The sequence below is a fragment of the Staurois parvus genome, unplaced genomic scaffold (genome assembly GCF_062004578.1).
Source record: "Staurois parvus isolate SC_StPar_1 unplaced genomic scaffold, SC_StPar_1.0 ptg000149l, whole genome shotgun sequence".
Taxonomy (NCBI): Eukaryota; Metazoa; Chordata; class Amphibia; order Anura; family Ranidae; genus Staurois; species Staurois parvus.
In genome coordinates, this window is record NW_028317945.1 from 4,206,172 (window position 1) to 4,219,787 (window position 13,616).

Sequence of the window (13,616 nt, forward strand, 5' to 3'; positions counted from 1 at the left end):
GGTCAACTGTATGGTTCATATCACAGGATATGAAGCTGGTAATTTAGAGTTTCCCAATGACCACTCCCAAGTCAGAGTCCCCCCCCTCCCCTTTGTGAGGGACTTTTAAAAAAGACAGGCTGACAAGCCTAGAGAGAGAGTAAAAAGTTTTTGTCACACACAGAGATCTCCGAGGTAACATCGTAACAGAGGAGATCAAAGAACCTTTCTGCTCTACATCTTGGATTTGCTAAAACCAGGCAAGGCAAGTAACTTACCCTGTAATTTCCTTGCTATTCTATGTTTGCTGTGTCTTTATATACATATATATATATTTTTGTGACATCTGTGTAACTATTTATTTGCATCTGTTTGACCCTGTTAGAAATAAATCTTTCTTTCTGAAAGTGTTAAACTGTTTCTAAGCGCTTACTTGCAATTCACGAATCCCTGCCTTTGAAGAGACGCTACGGGTTGTCATATCTCTGTATAGCAGGTCCGCGGGCCGTGCTATATAGATCAATATTTCAATCATTATAGTGTATATTTGGTAACGGAGTTTCCCAGTCTCCGACAAAAGTGGTGGTGGCAGTAGAGGGTTAGTTGCGTAACTAACCCAACCCAGTAACAAGCGCATTCAGGCTGCAGGCACCGATTGTAGTCCATTAGCTGGGCAATCGCTGTGTAGGGTGCAGCTGGGTGGGGCCTTGTTACGCGCGTCACACCGCGGTTTTGGATCGGCCGGCCCTTCGGTCACGAGTTTGGTGAGAAGGTCTGGGGTCTGACGCCGTGGGCGTGACGTATTACTGTTAGTCGCGGCTGTGCGATTGTCGCCTGTTGGTGGCGGCGGCCGCGGGTCGTGACATACATCAACATCAAAACCTCTACCCCACTGTAAAACATGGCGGAGGGAGCATCATGGTTTGGGGCTGCTTTGTTGCCTCAGGGCCTGGAGGGATTGTTGTCATTGATGGGAAAATTAATTCCAGAGTTTATCAAGACATTTTGCAGGAAAATGTATGACCATCTGTCTGCCAACTGAAGCTCCGCAGAGGATGGGTGATGCAACAGGACAATGACCCAAAGCATACAAGTAATTCAACAAAACAATGGCTGCAACAGCACAGAATACGCTTTCTGGAGTGGCCCAGTCAGAGTCCTGACCTCAACCCAATTGAAATGCTGTAGCATGACCTTAAGAGAGCGATTCACACCACACATCCCAAGAATATTGCTACACTGAAACAGTTTTGTGAAGAGGAGTGGTCCAAAATTACTCCAGATCGTTGTGCAGGTCTGATCTGCAACTACAGGAAACGTTTGGTTGAGGTTATTGCTGCCAAAGGAGGGTCAACCAGTTATTAAATCAAAAGGTTCACATACTTTTTCCTCCCTGCACTGTGAATGTTTACATGTTATGTGCAATTAAACCATGGCAACATCTAATGTTTGTGTAGTATTATGTTCAGCAGACTGTGTTCTTCTATTGTTGTGACTTAGATGACTTTCAGAGCACATTTTATGCCCAATTCATGCAAAACTCCATGTAATCCCAAGGGGTTCACATACTTTTTCTTGCAACTGTATATATATATGTGATTTTGCATTTCCAGGTAGGAGGGCCCAGTGATTACCAACCGGCGCCCGGTGATTACCAAGCATCTCCAACGGTGATTACCCGCCAGTGCCCAGTGATTACCGAGCATCTCCGACGGGGAGGAGGACTGTTTTGTTTACGAACAGTTAACCTTCCTGTCAGCTCAGGCACACTGCTTTGGAGGGCTGTGCACAGCACAGCCCTCCAAAGCAGTGTGCTTACAGTGAAGCATACTGACATGGCCCCCACGTAAAACACTCCCTGCACACAGTTAACCCTTTGATTGCCCCTTAGGTTAACCCCTTCTTGCCCAGTAGCATTAGTACAGTGTCTGCTTTTTTTTTTAGCACCGATCACTGTATTGGTGTCACTGGGGATGTCAGTGACACCAAGTCAGTTCTCCCCCATGTCAGAATGTCCACCGCAGCCCCGCTATACATCGCTGATCACCCACACTACTAGTAAAAATAAATAGATAAAAAATTCCAGTATCTATACCGCCATTTGTAAATGCTATAACTTTCACATAAACCAATTAATTTACACGTATTGGGATTTTTTTTTTGCAAAGACATGTAGCAGAATACATTTTGGTCTAAAATTATGATGAAATTTGATTTTTTTTTCTTTTTTTACTGGACATGTTTAACAGCAAAAAGTAAAAAATATTGTTTTTTGCTCAAAATTGTAGGTCTTTTTTTTCATAGTGCAAAAAATAAAAAATGCCCAAGCAATCAAATACCACCAAAAGAAAGCTTAATTAGTGGAAAAAAAGGCTGTAAATGTCATTTGGGTGCAGTGTTGAATGACCGCGCAATCGTCAGTTAAAGTAACACAGCACCGTAATGCAAAAAATGGCCTGATCAGGAAGGGGGGTAAATCCTCAGGAGGGCAAGTGGTTAACTGCTTCTCGACCGCCCTATAGCAGATATACTGCTACAGCGTGGAACAGGTGTGCAAAATCACGTATATATACGTAATTTTGCATTTCCGGATAGGGGGCGCATGTGCACCCAACCCACGCCGCCATTCATGGCTGTCAATCACCGGGTCCCAGCCGGTGATTACTCGCTGGCGCCCGGTGATTGCCGAGCATCTTTGACAGGGAGGAGAACTGTTTGTAAACAAAACAGCTCTTCTCCATCAGCTCGTGCACACTGCTTTGGATGGTTGTGCATAGCACAGCCATGCAAAGCAGTGTGATTACAGTGAAGCACAAACACACAGCCCCATAGTAAAACACACCCAGCACACAGTTAACCCTTTGATTGTCCCTCATGTTAACCCCTTCCTGTCCAGTGCCATTAGTATAGTGTCAGTGCTTTTTTTTTTAGCACTGATCACTGTTTTGGTGTCACTGGGGATGTCAGTGACACCAAGTCAGTTCCCCCCAGTGTCAGAATGCCCCCTGCAGTCCCACTATAATTCGCTGATCGCTGTTATTACTAGTGAAAATTAAGAAAAAAATTTCAGTAAATGCTATAACTTTTACGTAAATCAATCAATTTACACATATTGGGTTTTTTGTTTTGCAAAGACATGTCACAGAATACATTTTGGCCTAAATTTATGACGAAATTTGATTCATTTTTTTAATGGACATGTTTAAACAGCAAAAAGTAAAAAATATTGTTTTTGTCTCAACAATTTTCAGACTTTTTTTTTATAGCGCAAAAATAAAAAACTCACAGGCGTTCAAATACCACCAAAAGAAAGCTCAATTCATGGGAAAAAAAGGACGTACATTTCATTTGGGTGCAGCGTTGCATGACCGCGCAATTGTCAGTTAAACTAACGCAAAAAATGGCCCAATCAGGAGGGGGGGATAAATCCTCTGGAGGGCGAGTGGTTAAATAACACCAAAAGAAAGCTCTATTTGTGTGAGAAAAAAAATAATATACACTTTAAGGGCATAGTGTCGCATGACCGCGCAATTTCCAGGTAAACCATAAAATGCCTTGGTAATGAGGAAGGTAACACTTTCAGGAGGTCAAGCAGTTAATCAATGTGGAATGATCTCCGTTTCTCCGTCGAGTTCACACTGACAGCTTTGCAATGTCTCCGCGGCCACCTATATATCCAGGCCGGAGGATCCGGAGCGCTCAGCCTTAGACACGATCCCCAATGACATGTAAACATTCCCGGGTAATGGAAAGGCCGCTCGTCATCTGACAAGGATCGCCCCTTTAAAAGCAGGCAGGCCATAGAATGACATCACTGTTCCCATCATGTGACAGGCCGGCCCGCCTCCAGAATGACGTCAGTGCATGACTGTGTTTTTATGAATGAAAGGAATCCGTGAGTGAGTAATTCCAGGAAACTGTAACATTACAACTCAGCAGATCTCAGCGCTCCTTGCTGCCAGCGGCACCCGCCATCCCCCCGGGCCCAGCTACAGCCAGCTCCGCAGGTAAGAGGCCCCTCGGTGCCCATGTGCGTGCCCTTCCTCACCCTGGGTGGGACCGCGATCACTCTCACAACAAGGAAATCGTGCTCAGAGCGCCGATCGCCCGACTGGAGGGAGGAAACAAGGAAGCTGGTTCGGCGGGTGACCCCGGTGGACGATCGGGACTGTGATCACAGCCGGAGCCATCGCTGCCACCTGCCCGGGGACGGTGCGGGGCTGTGTGTGGTCTGGGGGTAGAGTGACGATCAGAGGGCCCTCCGGGTGGAACTTCCTCCTCCGGACTGTGCGATCAGTGTGTGTGTGTGTGTGTGTGTACACAGTAGCCGGAGATCGGACTGTCTGATCGGTGTGTACAGAGATCGGAGGGGGGGGGGGGTCCATACACGGGGCTGATTGCTCCCAGATGAAGTCATGTTGTTGGTTTCCTCCCGGAGCGGAGAGTGTGTAACATTCCTTACGTAACATCGCGCTGTGCCCTGGGTGTTGTCTGCATACAATTGGAAGTGACAGGAGGGGAGGAGGCCGCTACAGAGGAGAGCAGGAGGAGGAGAGGATCTCCGGGACCAGCAGTGTTTACTCAGCCGGGAGAGTCCTATGTACAGAGCACATGGTGAGCCCCAGACAGGGCTTGTGGAAGGTTGGAGCTCTGTCAGGTGTTTATTGCTGGGAGGAGAACACATGTCTGCCCCCCATTATTGAACCATGTGGAAAAAGGTGGGGTATAAGTCCTGGCCATGAATGAAGCCCACATACCACCCCATGAAGTGATAATTGGCTGATCAATAAAGACCAACTTCACTCACCACCCACAATAAGTAAAAGTAGCTGCTGATCTTTAATATAAAGACACTTACCTGTCCAGGGATCCAGAGCCGTCCTCACCTGAGCCGATTCTTCAGTGGGCATCGGGTCCAGGCACCAGCATCTTAACCACTTGCCCTCCAGAGGATTTACCTGACCAGGCCATTTTATGCGATACGACACTGCATTACTTTACCCACTTGCCAACCAGGCACTTTTACCCCCTTCCTGCCCAGGCCAATTGTCAGCTTTCAGCATTGTTGCACTTTAAATGACAATTGTGCAGTAATGCAACAATGTACACATGACCTTTTTTATCTTTTTTTTTTTCACACAAATAGAGCTTTCTTTTGGTGGTATTTACTCACCGCTGGGTGTTTTATGCGCTATAAACAAAAAATGTTTTTATTATAACATTTTGCAAACACGTAATTTTTCTTCTTCACTGATGTGTGTTGATGAGGCTACACTGCAGGGCACTGATCAGTGCCAATCACTTCTCTGACAATTGCCAGTTATCGGCAGTACTTTCCTCACGCAGTGACAGTGTGAGGAAAGTGCAGCCGATAACCGGCAACTGCATTTACCAGGGATCTGCTGTGTCATTGGACACAACTGATCATGTAGTAAAAAGCCACCGTGATTGGCTGTTTTCTGTATCCTGTGATCAGCTGTGTCTGTAGGACACAGCAAGCACTGGGGGCGCATTCTAGAATGACGTCCATGGACGTCGTCCCAGAACCAGGCAGCTGCACTGTAGCTGTCCGACTATAGCACAGTAGGGAACTGGTTAACTGACAATTGCACGGTCATGCAATGCTGCACCCAAATAAAATTTATGTCCTTTTTTCCCACAAATAGAGCTTTCTTTCAGTAATATTTGATCGCCTGTTCGCTTCTTATTTTTTGCGCTATAAACAAAAAAAAGACAGACTATTGTGGGAAAAAACAAAACAATATTTTTGACTTTTTTGCATTAAAACATATCCAGAAAAAAAAAAAATCAAATTTCTTCATACATTTACATACATATCTTTACTAAAAAAAAAAAAAATCACAATACGTGTAAATTTAATTGGGTTACATGAAAGTTATAACTTTTACAAATGACAGTATAGATACTGGAATTTTTTTTTTTTTCTACTAGTAATGGAGATCAGCGACTTATTGCGGGACTGCAACAGGCATTCTGACACTGGAGAGGGAGCTGACTGCCAATGATATCCCAGTGACCCTAATGCAGTGATCAGTGGCTAATAAAAGCACTGACACACTACTGACACTGGGCAGGAAGGTGTTAACATCTGGGGTGATCAAAGGGTTAACAGTGTGCTGCGTGATTTACTTGGGAGACCAGCTGCTTTGTATTGCTCTGCTATGCAGAGCAAAACAAAGCAGCCTGTACGTGCTGACAGGGGAGAGATCTGTGTTGTTTACATAAAAGACTTCTCCCTTTTCAGCTCCGCCAGCGATCACTGAGTCCCGGCCGAGAATCGGCGGCCAGGACCCGGTAATTCATATGTCGAGGAGCCAATAGCGGCGCGAGTAGGGAGTGCATGTCCCCTACCCCTGAAAACAAAATCACGTATGTATACGTGATTTTGCGCATCCCTGCCACCCTGTAGCAGTACTTCTACTATAGGGCGGTCAGGAAGTGGTTAAACTGGAACTTTATTCAGAAAATTAAGTCCCACTAGATGACTTCCTCCTGAAGGTATAGCTGTGTAAAACTTTAAAAAGTGTCTATGCCAGAGTTCCATGGAAGCCTAGAGTTCTTCCAGAAGTTGCTGGGGATTCCTTGAGCAATTTCTACCTCTCAGATAAGTTCCCACTGACACCATTGGTCTTTATAGTAATCTATAAGGGGGTCATTCTTCCCAATAACCACAAGTGTAAGGAGCATTCGTCCCACTGACCATCTCACTAATGTATCATGAGTTGTAGATAGTCATTGTTAGCAGGGGTTGCCTGATATCAGAAATAATTTCAAGGGTTCCTCTGTGAAAAGATTGAGAGGCTGGTCTATACTGTTTAAAATCCAGTGCTATACTGTCTCCCACTGCACATGCTCACTTGCTTTTTATTTTTAGGCACTGTACCGAAAATGTAGAGACCGGTCTGTTGACCGCCTAAAGCAGGGTTTCTCAATCGGGGTTCCATGGAATCCTAGGGTTCCTAGAGCAATGAGCAATTTCTGTCTCTCAGATAAGTTCCCACCGGCACCATTGATATTTTTAGCTATCTGCTAGGGGTAATTCCTCCAGATGACCACAAATATGAGGAGCATTCTTCCCACTGACCATCTCGCTAATGTGTCACAAGTTGTAGATCTAGTAATTGTTAGTAGGGGTTTCCGGAGATCAGCAACTTATTGCAAGGGTTCCTCTGTTTGAAAAGGTTAAGAAAGGCTGGCCTAAAGATTTACTGCTGTTCAGGGGCTCTGGGCTTCAGCAAAATGGCAGCCTCCAGCAAGAAGCCCACACTCATTTTGGTAGCATAGTTGTTAATGTGGAATGTATGTTCCTTGCTAAAGAAAATCCACATTAACTAAGGGAAACGGATGTGCAAGCTGTAGTGCGCTTTGTGAATGGTGCCACAGTCTTCTAGGACCTGTAATGTGCCCCAGAAGACTGTGGGTGAAGGGAGGCATGAACTTCTGTTCAGATTGCCCTAGGCAATTCAGTTCTGCTAAAGGACACCTTCACGCTGTTGCCTTGTAAAATACAATATGTGTTTTAGCACTTGTTTAATGCATTGCTTTAAAAGGCATTATGTTTGCAGTAAATTTTAAATGCCTTGTCATCCCTGGTCACCCGGGGGAAAAAAAACTGTCATTTGATTCAAAATGCACTTAAAAAAAGCATGCTGTTTTTGGTGCGTTTCCCTTGACTATAATAGATGACGCATTTTTGGTACGTTTCTCAAACAGGGCTCTAAAGATGCAGCAAGACATCAAAAAAATGTAGCACACTATATAAAAACGCAGCATACAGGTGTGAACAGTTAGGATTTAGGTCCATTTCACACGAGGGGTCCAATCAGGTCTACCTGTCAGTTTATCAGGTGGATCTACTCAGACCCCCTCCATTCACCACTACAGAACAGCAGGTGTGAATGAACTTGTGTCCATTTACACCCGCCTACCTCCGATCTGGTCCGCTACAAACAGAAGAGGATCCATCCTAACTTTGTTGCGTCTACTATGTGATCTCTCCATGTAGGTGGATCAGAGGCAGTGTCCAGTCCGCATAGACTGAGCGGACATGGACCTGTCATCCGCCTGCTCTGCTCTGATCAGCAGAGGGTCAGTGGACAGATCTCCTGCTCATCGAAACAAAGTCTGCCCCATGTGAAAGGGGCCTTAAAGGAGATTATTTTTCATGCTCTTTTGCCGTACTGGGAAGGTGTGTTTTAGTGCAGTAAAAGTGCACTGGTGTGACCTTAAAGTATATCTAAACCCAATACCAAAATGTAGAATATTACCAATCCTGAATCCCACCTCCAGGTGTTGGAAACCTTCTCCCTCCCACCATCCTCTGACTAGTTGCCAACGTGCAAAAAACAAGTACCTCTTTTACTTACCTAAAGTCAAGGCCATGTGATAGTCCTCTGTTCCTCAGTTTACCACGTGGGGTCCTTCTTCAGATGTCCACATCACTGCCTGTATGATGTAGATAACTCCTACTGGTGCAGGCGACATTTGCAGCTGCCAGGCCATCTTGTAGGCTCCAGAGGTAGGAGAATTCACGTAGGGTGGTGGGGGACCATTGCCCAAGAAGATAATGAGCAGGGAAAAAGGTATGCTCCCCAGGGCAGGAAATTAGCTTTGCTAATTATTATTATTTTCATACAGTATTGATATCCTGTATGAAAATAATCATACAGATGTACCCAAAAGCATTGCCAAGCCCCAAGAGCCAGGCAGAGCCTGTGGGTACATCTGAGCATGCACCATAATGGTGCGTCCTAGGGGGGTATGGGGCAGCCACCTTGGAGGCAGACTTCACTTACGCTGTCACTGTTCCTAGTGTTCTCAAGAAAACTGTCAGGCTATCAAATGGCTGATGTCATAACTGAATACATGTGTATCATACAGAGGCTAAGATGGTAGATTCCTTGCCTGTAAAAGATAGGGGGGTTTACTTCCGCTATAATGGAGATGTGTGTGATTTAAAAAAAAAAAAAAATCCCTTTATATTGCAATATCTGTGTGATGCTGCAGCTGTCCCATGTTGGCTCTAAGACTGAGAACTGAGAGCTCACATGACCGCTGACCACTCAGTGAGCTCTGAGCAGAGAGCGGTGACCCTCTGCTCTGCTCCTCCAGCACTCACTGGAGGTCTGGACTGAGGAGGGGGCAGGAACGAAAGGCTGCAGCTTTCAACCACGCATTGAATTCCAGAGCCAGCTGCCAATCAGGAACCTGGGTAAATCTATGCCTCTTGAGCCTGGATGGGCTTCTCCCCATCAGCTGATAGTTGGCAGTTGCTTGCTATCGGTAGCCTGTAGTTTGATGCCTGAAGCTAAGAACAGTACACAGTCTCCTTGTGAAGCAGAATGGCCCAATAAACTTCAAGGGAGCTCTTCAAACTGTCTGAAAATTAGCATTTTTTTTTCTTTTCTAGAGCAGCCTTGAGTGTCAAATTTATGTACTTTACGTCCGTATACTAAGAGCTGTGGCTATAGTAATTATTGGAAGGGGTTCCCTGTGACCCCAAAGTTATTTCAAGGGTTCCACAATGTTAAAAAGTTTGGCCTGCAAGTGTTGCCGAATACGTAAATATAGTCCAACAATAATAATAGATGCCCTCTACCATTACCATTCACTTGGTGTACACAGTCTGTGTCTAAAAATAATACGTGGTATAAAGGGAAATACCTGACATTAAAAAGAAACCTAAATATTGTTGTCACACTCTGCAGTGCAGTAGAGCTAGCATTACAAGTCAGCATAAATACGAAGTGTGAAGCAAGGCTCCGAAGGTTCTCTTTTAGAAAGTTCAAGCTCAGCACTTTTTTTGTCTGCTGTGTACTAGTGACCCGTCAAGTCAATCACTAACATAGTAACCCATTGTCAAAACATTTTTTTTTTTTTTTTTTTCCTGGGTCATAGTTTCAGGTTTAATGATAGTTTTCAGAAAATAATTTGTTTTACAGCTACAAAATAAAGCATTTGTTTGCCTTACCAGCTACCTAGGCCCATGCCTAGGGCATTGCACTACGCTTGGTATCCTCTCATCATATTTAAAATAACTGCTCCTCAAAGTGGGAACGGTAGTTTGCTGCTGGTCCATGAGCTAAACTTAAAAATCTGAAATGATGAAAATAAGATTTCTTTATTTAGTATGTCTCGTTTAGGTTTTTAAAACAAGCCATTTTAGAGATTATAATCCTTTTGTGACCAGAGGTTTTTTTTGTTTTTGTTTAAAACCGAGACCAAGTTTAGCAGTGTCGGTATGCAACTGTTACAGTGCAAATAAACCCACCAATTTAATGGTTTCCCAAAACTGTTAATTCAAGACATGCCTATGGTGATAGCTGACATATTTACTAGTTTGTGTACCTTAACGTGTTACTAAACCCAGGACCCTGCATTCAATATATCTGGCCTCCCACAGTACACAGAACATGGAAATGCAATTATTTTAGTAAATATATACTGCTAAATACCTTTTCTCATCAGCAGTTAGAGCAGTCTTGTGATTTCAGCAGAGCACATGTTAAAGCTTGTAGGAGGAGTTTTCTTTCTGCTCTAGGAGGATGCAGAACCCTTGACCTGGGCGGCAGTAAAGTCCAGAATCGCTTGTGCACATCTTTGGAGAAACAATATAATTTAACAAGTATGTTATTTGTTGTTTACCAAGATTTCAAAATTTCCTAATGCCTGCTAATATCACCATTCACTATATCTGGTCTCCCACAGTACACACAACATGGAAATGCAATTATTTTAGTAAATATAAACTGCTAAATACCTTTTCTCATCAGCAGTCTTGTGACTTCAATCAGTGTCCAGCTGAGCACTGGTTAAAGCTTGTAGGAGGAGTTTTCATTTTGCTCTAGGGGGACACATAACCTCTGATCTCTGTCTGGACAGTGCTGATTGGCCATGTGCTGATCACATGCACTCTTCTCAAGGAAAACACAAAACCTCGCTAGCAATACACACCATACTGAACATGTGCATAGTGACTCCACAGTATATGTCTTATCAGGAGACAAGAGGGAGACCCTGGAAGAAGGGGAGGATCAGAGAAGTCAGGATCAAACTGCATTTTTACACAGTGCAGAGGATTAACCCCATAGGTTCCACAGTGAGTATAACAAACATGATTTACTGCATATACAGACTGATTTTACTGTTGTGGGTTTAGTAATACTTTAACCTTTCAACAGCCCTCAAATGGCTGGTGTCATAGCCAATCACAGTTACATCACCATGGCAACTGCAGATCAAACAGAGGCTAAGATAGCGCTGTCCTGGACTGTAAGGATAGGATAGTTTAGTTCCAATTTTCTAGATTCCATATTTATGTTTTCAAATATACATAAGAAAGGTGTAATCAAGGAGAGGAAGGGGATAGGACACAAGCACATAAGGTGGGTAAGAGAACAGTATAAGAAACAAGGGAATGGCATCATGTAATGCTGCCTGACATTGAAGCACATCATAATATAGATCTCTAATTCCATCCTCTGTGGGGGGGGTGCGCAGATAAATGTGGGGCATGGAAATTAAATAAACCTTCACAAGTGGTGCAAGTATGCACTAGAGTTTTACTGATATTGGTGCCATTATTAAACATTTGCACGAGTACTTGTAGAGATGGTGACTTTCACCTTAAAAGGTATGCAAGCCCTCAGTGTTTATCAAATGCATGAGAAGAGAAGGTTTGGATCAGGGTCAAATGAAAGAGGAGGGCGCCCCTTTTAATATGAAGATCTGTCTTGGTTAATTTGAACATAGTGGGGATTGCGTCATCCTAAAATGGCTTAAGGATGGGGAAGTTCTCCCAAAAATATAAAGGAGCATACCAATGCTTTGGTGGTAACACCAACACAAGGCAGAGCTTTTGGAGTAAAATATGATCTTTATTGATCAAGGATCCCTATATTTAGGTCCCTTCTTCTTTCTTTCTTTCTTTCTTTCTTTCTTTACCTTCAGGTAGGTGGGGTTGAACTCTTCTGATGGTGTTATTACAAGGGTATAGGTAGTTGATAAATCGTGTCGCATTGTTTCCTGCTTCAGGCAAAGTTGTTTGAAAGCTGAGAGTTGTTGGTTTATCGGTTGGTCACAAAGCAATGGAGAATGCTATGGAGTTCCGGTAGGGTGGTGTTATTGGTCATTGGATATCTTGGATCTGTTTCTAGACTGTGTGATCTATAAAGTTTCATATACTAAACTTGAGGAAACCACATTGGGGGGGGGGAAAGATCAGTGGCAGTAAGTCAAAGCTTTCCAATGGAGATGGATGAACAAATAGCATGACAGTCACTAAATGCCACAAAAGTACAGCATCCAAAATGGCCACAGAATTAACTCAGTTTTCTGCTTTTTAACAAACCACTAGCCTAATAAGAGGCATAAGGAAATTGCTCGTCTTCCAGACCAGACATGAATCCTGAACCTCTAGGCTGTATACTGTATATTTGTGATTTGGTTTTTTTTGCAAGTCCAGTGCTGTTTTTGATGTCCAAAGTAAAGATGGGGTCCATTCACAAAGCACTAAATACTGCATGATTTTTTTGCATTAAAATAACTCCTGTGGTGTTTATCTCAAGTAGTCAATTAAAAAAAAAATAAGCGTTATTTACTGTATGCATTAAATATCTGTTTTGCGACATTCATCACTTAATTTTAGCATTATTTTTGGTAGGTTTTTTTTTTTTTCTCTTCAACATGCTAAAGCCCCATACACACGATCAAAACACAATGCATGTGGATTGCATCTGTGCGAACCACCTCAATAGCAACACGAAATATCTAGTGCAGAGGTGTCAAACTGGCGGCCCTCCAGCTGTTGCGAAAATACAGATCACATCATGCCTCTGCCTTTGGGAGTCATGTTTGTAACTTAATATTGCAATGCCTCATGGGACTTGTAGTTTGGCAACAGCTGAAGAGCCACCAGTTTGACACCCGTGATCTAGCATGTTATACAAATCTGTGAAAATACATTCAGAGTTGCATATGTGTGAACCAGGGCAGCTCCATTCACATCTGGGCATTTTGGGATTGCGGTAAAATCGATGTGATCGCAAAACACAGATTCAGGTGCCATTTTCAATGGCACTTAAAACATGGTGCGGTCATGCTGTGATTATTACATAACAAATAGCATATTATGAAGCTTGTCACCCAAAAGTTGCCCTGCCTTGGGCACTAACAACCAAAGCTACGCTAAAAAAAAAAAAAATGGCTCCTGACTTTTTTTTTTTTTTTTTTAGCTGACTCCTAGATTCAAAGCAAAGTTGCTAAGTCATGCATAGGTATATCTTAGTCATTTATTACCATTCATAGAGATCATAGTACTTCCCGCTGTCAATGGCTATATGTGCACCCTATATCCACAGACTTTAATTCACTCTAATTGGGTTTTGCATTCCCATACAGTGCTCTGTCAAGTTTGTGAGAATACAAAGCCTGCTTCATGCAGGTTAAAGCTGAATTCCAGGAATGGCTAGTATTGCATAGTCACAATATAACTATGCATGTGTCATACCTGGCCAGTCCCCCTGGAAGCTGGAAATCACTGTCGTTGGCACAGCAATGGCGGGGATTGATGTTGGTATCCAGGTGCCATGCTGAACAGCAGCCCTGTTGCTAAGTGA

The 13,616-nt window shown here is 43.5% G+C and overlaps 1 protein-coding gene across 1 annotated transcript in view; it reads left to right on the top strand.

The window, feature by feature from the left end:
• Positions 1-3,826: 3,826 nt before the first annotated feature.
• Positions 3,827-13,616, top strand: part of MAFF (MAF bZIP transcription factor F) — a 34,659-nt gene continuing 24,869 nt past the window's right edge. The window contains exon 1 of the mRNA XM_089674260.1: positions 3,827-3,986. The gene's annotated coding sequence lies outside the window, so the exon portion shown is untranslated. The remainder of the gene's footprint in view (positions 3,987-13,616) is intronic.